An 8,827-nucleotide genomic window follows, 5' to 3' on the forward strand; every position below is an offset into this window, starting at 1 on the left:
ACAAAACACAACACATAACTTTGTGCACCAACAGGGAAGTATATATTTGTTGACTTTTTCCTCACTTTTAGCAGTGGGAAGGAAATTGCACTCCACCTTTTACAGTCATAGTTTTCTTTTCACTTGAGAGAAATTTTTCTTGACACAAGAGTTAAATTTCCCAGCATCCTGTCTGCCTGTCTGTAACTATCTGATCTGATTAAGAAATATCAACACCGACAGACCGAGACTTTTTAAATAAAAAATTTGACGTCCGACTGAAACAGAACAGTCCTAAATATCCACTATTTCTATATTTCTCTCGTCGTGTTCGTCAAAATGTCAGGACAATCAAGACTTTTTCCACTAGGGGCTAAAAAATTTGGGCCAAAATGGCCAACATTTTTTAATTCTGTTATTCAAGCATTATATTCTGTCGAAAGTTTTCGTGACTTTGTTTATAATTTTGACATTAACTGCGGTAACTCAGGAAAGTTAATGATTAGGGAATTGTTTATCGCTATGTCAAATGCACCGATTGAAACATACCATTTTATTCCTTCTTTTTGTCTTGGGACGGATTATGATCACAGTCACTTTCAACAGTTTGATGCTCAAAAATGTCTAATATATTTGCAGTACCAAATTTATGATTTAAATCTAAGTTCTGCACCAGAAGAATCTGTTTTTACCATATCTAGCTTAGAGTGTATATTATTTCAAACATGTTATAATGCTTCAGAGAAAACTACATATGAAACTATCTGTCATATTGAGTTTCCTAATCGTTTTAACCATCATTCAATAAAAAACAAAGTTTCAAGATTAGTTAATGCCCCACATGGACAGTTGCTTCAAGACTTGTATGATTCTGCAAATTGTCCATCTCGCACAATAGCTACGAAAAGTAAAATAATTATCAACATATCTGAATATTTGATTGTCTCACTAAAAATATTTTGCTATGATCAGGCATCAAACACTTCAAGAAAACTAGTTCCCAACCTCAATATTGAAACTCATTTTGAAAATGCATTACTAGGGAATCTAAATTTGTTTCCATTTTGATGGTTGAGAGATCAATTTCTTGATTGCGGAAAACAGGACAATTTATAACTTTCACTGACTTAGGTTAGTTTTAACTCAACCTTGGAGCAAAATGGACTGATTGATAATTGGATTTCACTGAGTTCTTCTTCTTCTACAACATTGACTTAACTGGCAAGTAAATTAGAAAAAGGTGAACCGGGGGATGGAACCGAGATGAACTCATCTGGTAAACCGGCTGAATCGAGGTGAACCCAGAACCCAGCTTCTGCAGAACTTACTTTGAAATGTTCTTTGTGCATTTTTTGAATGTGGGAAAGTTTTGTTGTCAACATACTTGAAAATTTTCTTAACTTTTGCCGTGAACTTTTGAACTTTCTTTGACATGCCTTTTGTCGTCAACTATAAAAATTTTGAAAAACCTTTGTTGCTTATGAGTTAGTTCATCTAATCTTTCCAGCTCACCCAAATAGAGACTTATTCGCATGCATAATTTTGCGTTCTTTTAAACCATATGTAGTTAATTCCTGTTACAAAAAATGATGAATGAATCTGTAGGGGTGGTACAGTCACTTTCGGTCGGGGTTGTGGATGGCAAAATATGCTGTTCTTTGATTAATTAGGGTTTGTTGTTCTATTTTTGGTGCTTTTTAATAGATATTTGTCGTTCTTTTTAGATGGACTAGAAACGTTAGATTAAAACAGTCTCTTTTCTCCTTTTTGTTCGCATACCTTACAAATGTGGAAATAAATTCTGTTTTGAACTTGATACCGTGAGATTGGGTAACTTGCATCAGTGGAGGCTAACATGCATAGCCCTCAAATTAATGCCCTGGCTGGTCATTAAAATACAACTACGCAGCTCTGCTCACAGCACTTATGGCTAAATCTTCATGATGCACCGACAAGCACGGAGACTTAGAAAATTTTTTGAAAATTTTCAATACTTTACCCCGGTTCGAACCACAAAGGTATATAAAGGTCAGTGGTTCGAACCTACATGTTACCGATTACTAAACACGTAGTCTATACCACTGGGCCACGACGGCTGCTAATTTTCCGAAATTTAAGGTTCTTTATAGAGTGACATATATAGTATATACGGGTGAACAGACCTCACGAGTTAGGCTAACTGTTATGATCGCCATTCCTCCAGGAAGACCCCACACACGGGTGCACCACTGGGAGGGTGCACAGCCGTCTGTGCTGCGCTCGCCTGTGCGCTTACGCGCACAATATTTTGCCCGCGCGTACCGCGCGGTGTACTTGTAAGGCCGGTGCATCATGAAGATTTAGCCATAAGTCTCACAGCTCTACTCTACCATTTTTGTTTTGATTTAACTTTGTGTTTTAATGACCAGTCAGGTCATTTATTTGAGGGCTATGCATGTTAGCCTCCAATTATGCAAGTTACCCCATCTCACAGTATATAATTGTGTTTTAAATGTGGAAAGCCGTTTGTCTAATACTCTCGGTTAGTCGGGGGGTTTGGAATAAGCAGGGTGCAGGGGGGTTGGAAGAAATCTCAAAATTTAATAAGCGAGGGGGGGTTTCCCTGCTTGCAATCTGTTGGAAATTATGAATATGAAATTGCTTTGTCCTGTTTTAAAGTTTTTTCCTTTTTTTAACATTATTAGTATATTATGACTAGCCGTCACCCGGCGTCGCACCCGCCGAGTAGAGTGTTGTTGAACACATCAAAAGCCCTTTGGATGGTGGGAAAGGGTAATAAGCTTGAATTCTAAGCCGAAAAAACGAAAAATTACCACTTATCAATAATCGAAGCTTGAAAAATCGCATATTTTATGTTTGGTGACGTCATTTGGGACCTAAGTGACGTCATCGAAAGGATAATAAACTTTTCACTTCACTGAAAGTATTTCTTCATTGACTGAAAAGATTGTCTCGATGATTTCCGATCCAATGAGGGGTCAATCATTACTGAAATCCTTTTCAAACTCGAGATATTGTATTTTTAAGGTTTTGATGACGTCATCGGACCAAAAAAGCCTCAATTTAAATATATTTATTTTTGAAAGTTTCTATATACCAACTATTACCCCTCCCAACTTATTATCCATTAAATTTCCGATCAAATGAGGGGTCAACGACTTCCAAGCTCCTATCCAATCTCGAGATATCGCATTTTTCCTGTTTTGATGACGTCATCAACTGAAAACGCCTAAAAATTCAGCCAAATTTTAAAGTCACACTCAAGCCATATAAACCCTCCCATCTTATTCTCCATAAAATTCTCGATCCAATGAGGGGTCACCGACCTCCCAACTCCTTTTCAAACTCGAGATATTGCATTTTGAAGTTTTTCCCAAATCTGTGACGTCATTGGGTCTCTTTACCCCTAATGTTATCAACGGTCAATTCGCGAATTTTGAAATTTTTGCGGTCAACGGGTAGCTTATGCCCCAAGGGTCCCAAAAAACCCAAAAACGTCAATTATTTCCATGGGAAAGTGGGTTTTTAAATTTGCGAAAGATTGACACTGCAACGACTTCTTTAAAAAAACGCTAATTTTCACACTCTTCCCCTGACCACTTTCGCTTTCGTTTTCAACCACCCACACCACTGACCTTTATATAAAGGTCAGTGACCCACACCCATCCAAACAATCGGTCACGTAACTCTCAAACCCCAATCCCAAAAATCCATAATGGCCCCCCCACGGCTCACTCACATTAGACTTTTAGTATATAGATAGCCGTCACCCGGCGTCGCACCCGCCGAGTAGAGTGTTGTTGAACACATCAAAAGCCCTTTGGATGGCAAGGGACGTGTCCAAATTCACAGCAAAAATTTCCACATTTTAAACGCACATGGAAGAAAATGTCCAAATTCAAAGCAAAAATTTCCACGTTTTAAACGCAAGTGGAAGAAAGTGTCCAAATTCACAGCAAAAATTTCCACGTTTTACACGCACAGCGGGAAGAAAATGTCCAAATTCACAGCCAAAAGTTTTTTCCACGTTTTATTTAAACGCATGTGGAAGAAAATGTCGACCGATAATGATATATTGTATCATGTCGGTCGATTATCTTTGAATATTAAATCTAAACGTGCATTTTAAACGTGAAAAACCTTTTGGTTGGAAATTTGGACGTTTAGATTCTAAAAGTCGGTCGGTCTACAAAGTGAGTCGGTCGGTCGGTCGACAAAGTGAGGCGGTCGGTCGGTCTACAAAGTGAGGTGGTTTAATTTTTCAAATATACCTAGCATGATCAAAGTTGATAAAATGTCCTGTTTTTCAAGAATAGAAGAGAAGAGATTGCATCTCTCATGCCAAACCAAACGAAGCATCAAATCCAGGAAAGATTAATAATAAACTTCATCATCGTCCATTTCTTGTAACAATCACACAAAAATCATGATCCAATTCAACTCATTAAAGCATAAAACCCAAAGAAAAAGAGCAAATGAGCAGTAGCAACCAGTTGTTTTTTTGCCGCCATCTTTATTTTGACTGTTAGAAAGCAGTATGGTCCGATCAAAAATACGCTTCCGAACCGGGCGACGTTTCCCGATCGGCAAGGAACCGTAGGCATGTTTTCCGATGACGTGTCTCAAAAGAAACGTACTCCGCCTCAAAAAAAAAACTCTACTGTTTTCCCGCTCGGAGCTCGATTTAAAAAGAAAGTTGGAAAAAAATCCATAATGGCCCCCTCACGGCTCACTCACATTAGACTTTTAGTATATAGATAATGCAAAATGACTTTTTTTTTAATTATGAAATTTTTTTTGAAGGTGAAGCGTGACGCTACAGATCAAATCTGTGTTTTGACTGGACTCACCAACCTTTATGATTATAAGGGTACAGTTTGTTTTTTATTTTTTTAAATTCAAAATGCCCTGAATGTGTTACTGTAGTGTATTCATCTTACTTTTCTTATATTGTTTCTTTAAACTTTTTGCTATTTATTCTAGAAAATGAAAAATAGAACGGTTGAAGCTTCATTTTTCATCAATGAGAGAATCTACAGATGTCATTTTTTATAGAGAGGGACTATAAGATTTTTGCGAATGATAGGATATTCGGAAAAACTGCAGCGAATGTATTAAGTAAAACTTCACAAATGCCATTGAATATACAGTGTTTGTATGTCTTAAATTTCTTGCTTGCAACTTGCGAATCGAGGAGGCTCTGGATCGCTTCGCAACTTTTATATATATACGGCTTGTTCTAGGAGAAAGGGACCTCGAGAACAGATATTTTATACTTCCTAGCCGGTGGCTGCTCTTGGCTGCTGACTGATGGAAAAGGTAGATGTTATATCGGATGGCCAATCGTCACCTTGTTTTCTTTCCTATCTCTTATCCTATTTTTCTCTTTTCTGACTGCCTGAGTTTCTGAGACTTAGTTTCTCATTTCTGACTGAGTTTTCATACCTGTCAATCATTTGTCCATCAATTTTGACCAGTCTAATTTTCGCACCGAGTGGGATTCGAACCACCACCAAAGAAAGACCTTCAGATTCGGAAGCCAGCGCTCTATCCGTTGAGCCATCGCCGCACAGCAAAACCACGCAATTCATAACATATTATACCAAACTGGCAAAAGACGGGGGTAATATTATTATAATATGGGTAACAGTACCGCTTTTTTAAACCTGACTGAAATTCGAGCCGTTACTAGCAACCCTGACCCTACCTAACCCCCGGAAAAGTGACTATCAGCGATCCGTGGATAAAAAAATAAAATAAAAAAATGAAGGTGACTATTGGCCATCCGATATAAGAGCATCCGATGGAAAAACACAAAAAAATAGGTAACGCATGAAAACCCGCCATCTTGTTTCCAGGAATAGACTCTTGCGTGGAGCAAGCCATAATAATATTAGCTCTTCAATGCTCTCACCCTATTGGTTTAGGCTACAGAAGCTTGTTGATCTGGTAAGGATTCTGTGGAAGCTTGTCTGGCAGTCTGGCGTCTGGCAGGCTGTCTGGATCTGAGGTATAAAGAAGAAGTTCTTATTCCTCATTTTTATTTATTTTTTTATATTTTACTTTATTTTGTAAAGCATACATTTCAATTTTCATGAACTTTTTAGCTGGTTTGGAGGAAGCTTTTAATTTTGGTAGATTATCGGGATTATCAAGGTGAAGGTAAACTCTCAAAATTTTCTTTCTGGTAAAATTACTATCACTCTGTCACTATGACCCCGGTGTGTGGACATGGCCCAGACATTTTTTGGTGCCACTTGGTGAAAAGTCTCAAACATGACCCAAACTGGACTGGCCTGTGTATGTTCATAGGATGTGCTTGGGACTGGTTTTCAGAGGTGAAAATCCAAAATTTTATGACCCGAACTTGGTCAACCAACTTGCGGGCTTGGTCCCAATGTGTTCAGGCCAAAAGAATGTTTTGCTGTTTTGGTCAGAACTATGACTTTGGGGTGTGTTCAGACCATACTGTGAGAAAGAGGGTAACTTGCATCAGTGGAGGCTAACATGCATCAGTGGAGGCTAACATGCATAGCCCTCAAATGAATGACCTGGCTGGTCATTAAAATACACATACGCAGCTCCGCTCGCAGCTCTACTCTACCATTTTTGTTTTGATTTATTTTCGTATTTTAATGACCAGCCGGGTCTTTCATTTGAGGGCTATGCATGTTAGGCTCCACTGATGCAAGTTACCCTTTTTCACGGTACCGTGCTGATACCGTGTTAAATTTCTCCTGTTTGCCTTGCGATTGTGGGTAGGCAAAAGATATCTGGGTTGGTCTAAAACGCAGGAGCCAATACACCTTTCCCGTAATTCAAATTTCTCAGAAATGGCCCGGGAAAATGTGCGCTCCACCGTTGTGTATAAAATTGTTTGGGAGGTAAAAAACACATTTTTGCCTGCGGGGGTTAGGGAAAATGGGATTTGAGCCTCTAACTTTTGACAGCGACCTTCTTTTTGCAAAATATTTTCAGGGTGGTATAATATCATGAATAGATTGAACATACTAAAATTTGAGGGGATTTTGTTCGACAGAACTTAAGAAAAGCTTAAAAAACCAACTTCCCCTAAGAAGGGAACGGCAGGCAAAAACGGGTTTGTTTACCTCCAGAGACCAAACGGTGTAGAGCATCAAAATAATGCGCGCGCATTAGTTTTACGAATTATGGGAAAAGTGTATTGGAGTAGCCAATTTGGCTAGGTTGTGGGGTAGCTAGACTGCACGCATCCCCTCTGATATGATTTGATATATAGGGAATGCATATTGTCTAAAATATTTCTGTCCCAACTTACCCCCTTCTTTTCTTTTTTCATTATTGATTATGTGTCATAGCAACACAATGACTTCTTTTTTTCTTTGTTCAATGAATAGACCTTTTTTCAAAGAGGCCACCCTGTTGAATAATTATGTAGTCCAGCAGAAAAACAATGATAAAACCATGCATAATTATTACAATATGCATGATACAGTAATTATGCATGGCTCTATCATTGTTTTTGTGGCTGGACTACATAATTATTCAACAGGACGTCCTCTTTGAAAAAAGGTCTATGAAAATTGATAATTATGAAAACAACAGCACAATGACTTCATTTCTTTCTTTGATTGGATGTGACGAAATTATGTAAAGTTATACAAATTTTGGTTACCCCAAAATTTCATACACAATACGCATCCCCTATAACAAAATGAATTCTGGGAATGCGCTCAGCCTATATCAGTTCGGCAAATTGCATAAATCCGCAACGCTGCGAAATTCTGCATCTTTAGCGTTGTGATATTCCGCAACATTGTGAAATTCCGCAGCTTTATCGCTGCATAATTTCGCAGCCCTAGCCTATGGACCAAAACCGGCATCGCAGGGCCTAGACCGGGGTGCCAAAATAATGTGCATTTTGAAGAACAACTCAAAAGGAAACTTTTTTACCCTAGCATTTTAATTTCCTACCTAGGGATTATTCACAATCATTCTTGGTAGAAATGTTACTATGTTCAAAAAAGCGCTACTTTGTTCAAGAAATCAAGGTTTTGCCTGATTTTGCATGTGTTTAGAAGAAAATTGGTAGGCGCTCATAATTTTTAAAATCACAACCTTCAATTGGAAGCGTTGCGTAAAATAGCACCGCAACCCTGGGGAAACGCTGCGAAAAACCACAAGTTGCCGAACTGATACGGGGTAGCGTGTATTTCATGACCAGAGTAAAAAAATTAAACATTTTTAGCTGATAATCCTCATTGGAGCCAGGGGGTAGAATTTTGGGAAAATATTCTAATCATTCGTTATGATGCAGAAGATATTCAAGATTTAACTTAACACATGGTCAGAGCTTGTTTCCTGCACTATTTGAACTGATGAGACCTTCTGATTAAATATAATTATCAAATGCAATTTGCTTACAAGGTGTGAATCCCTGAGTTACCATAAGGCTTACACCTATTAATTAGGACCTAATTTAGGTATAATTGGGTATAATTAATTTACTTTAAAGGAAATCTTCCTTTGATGTTAAGATAACCCATTGTTACAGATTGTTCGGATTTTCATTTTGAGTCTTTGTTAGAATGTTGGGGATCTAAAAATATTCTCTACTTTTCACCATAAAAATGGTCTGGCCTGTAATTTTTCAGAGTGTGAGAGGAAGAAAGACAAGATGGCGACCGCACTCAGTAAACAGAAGTAGATTTTAGTACTTTTTACAAAAATTACTACAGTAACAGTTCCATTTTGTCAAACTCAATCTTCAAAAAAGTAGCTGATGGAAAAAGGAAAAGAAAGTCTTCAAGTATTCAATATTTTAGCATTTAATTCTATAACAAAAGTCAAATTTTCTAGGGGCCTAGCT

Source organism: Clytia hemisphaerica, unplaced genomic scaffold, assembly GCF_902728285.1.
Source record: "Clytia hemisphaerica strain Z4C2 unplaced genomic scaffold, Clytia hemisphaerica genome assembly, whole genome shotgun sequence".
Classification (NCBI taxonomy): Eukaryota; Metazoa; Cnidaria; class Hydrozoa; order Leptothecata; family Clytiidae; genus Clytia; species Clytia hemisphaerica.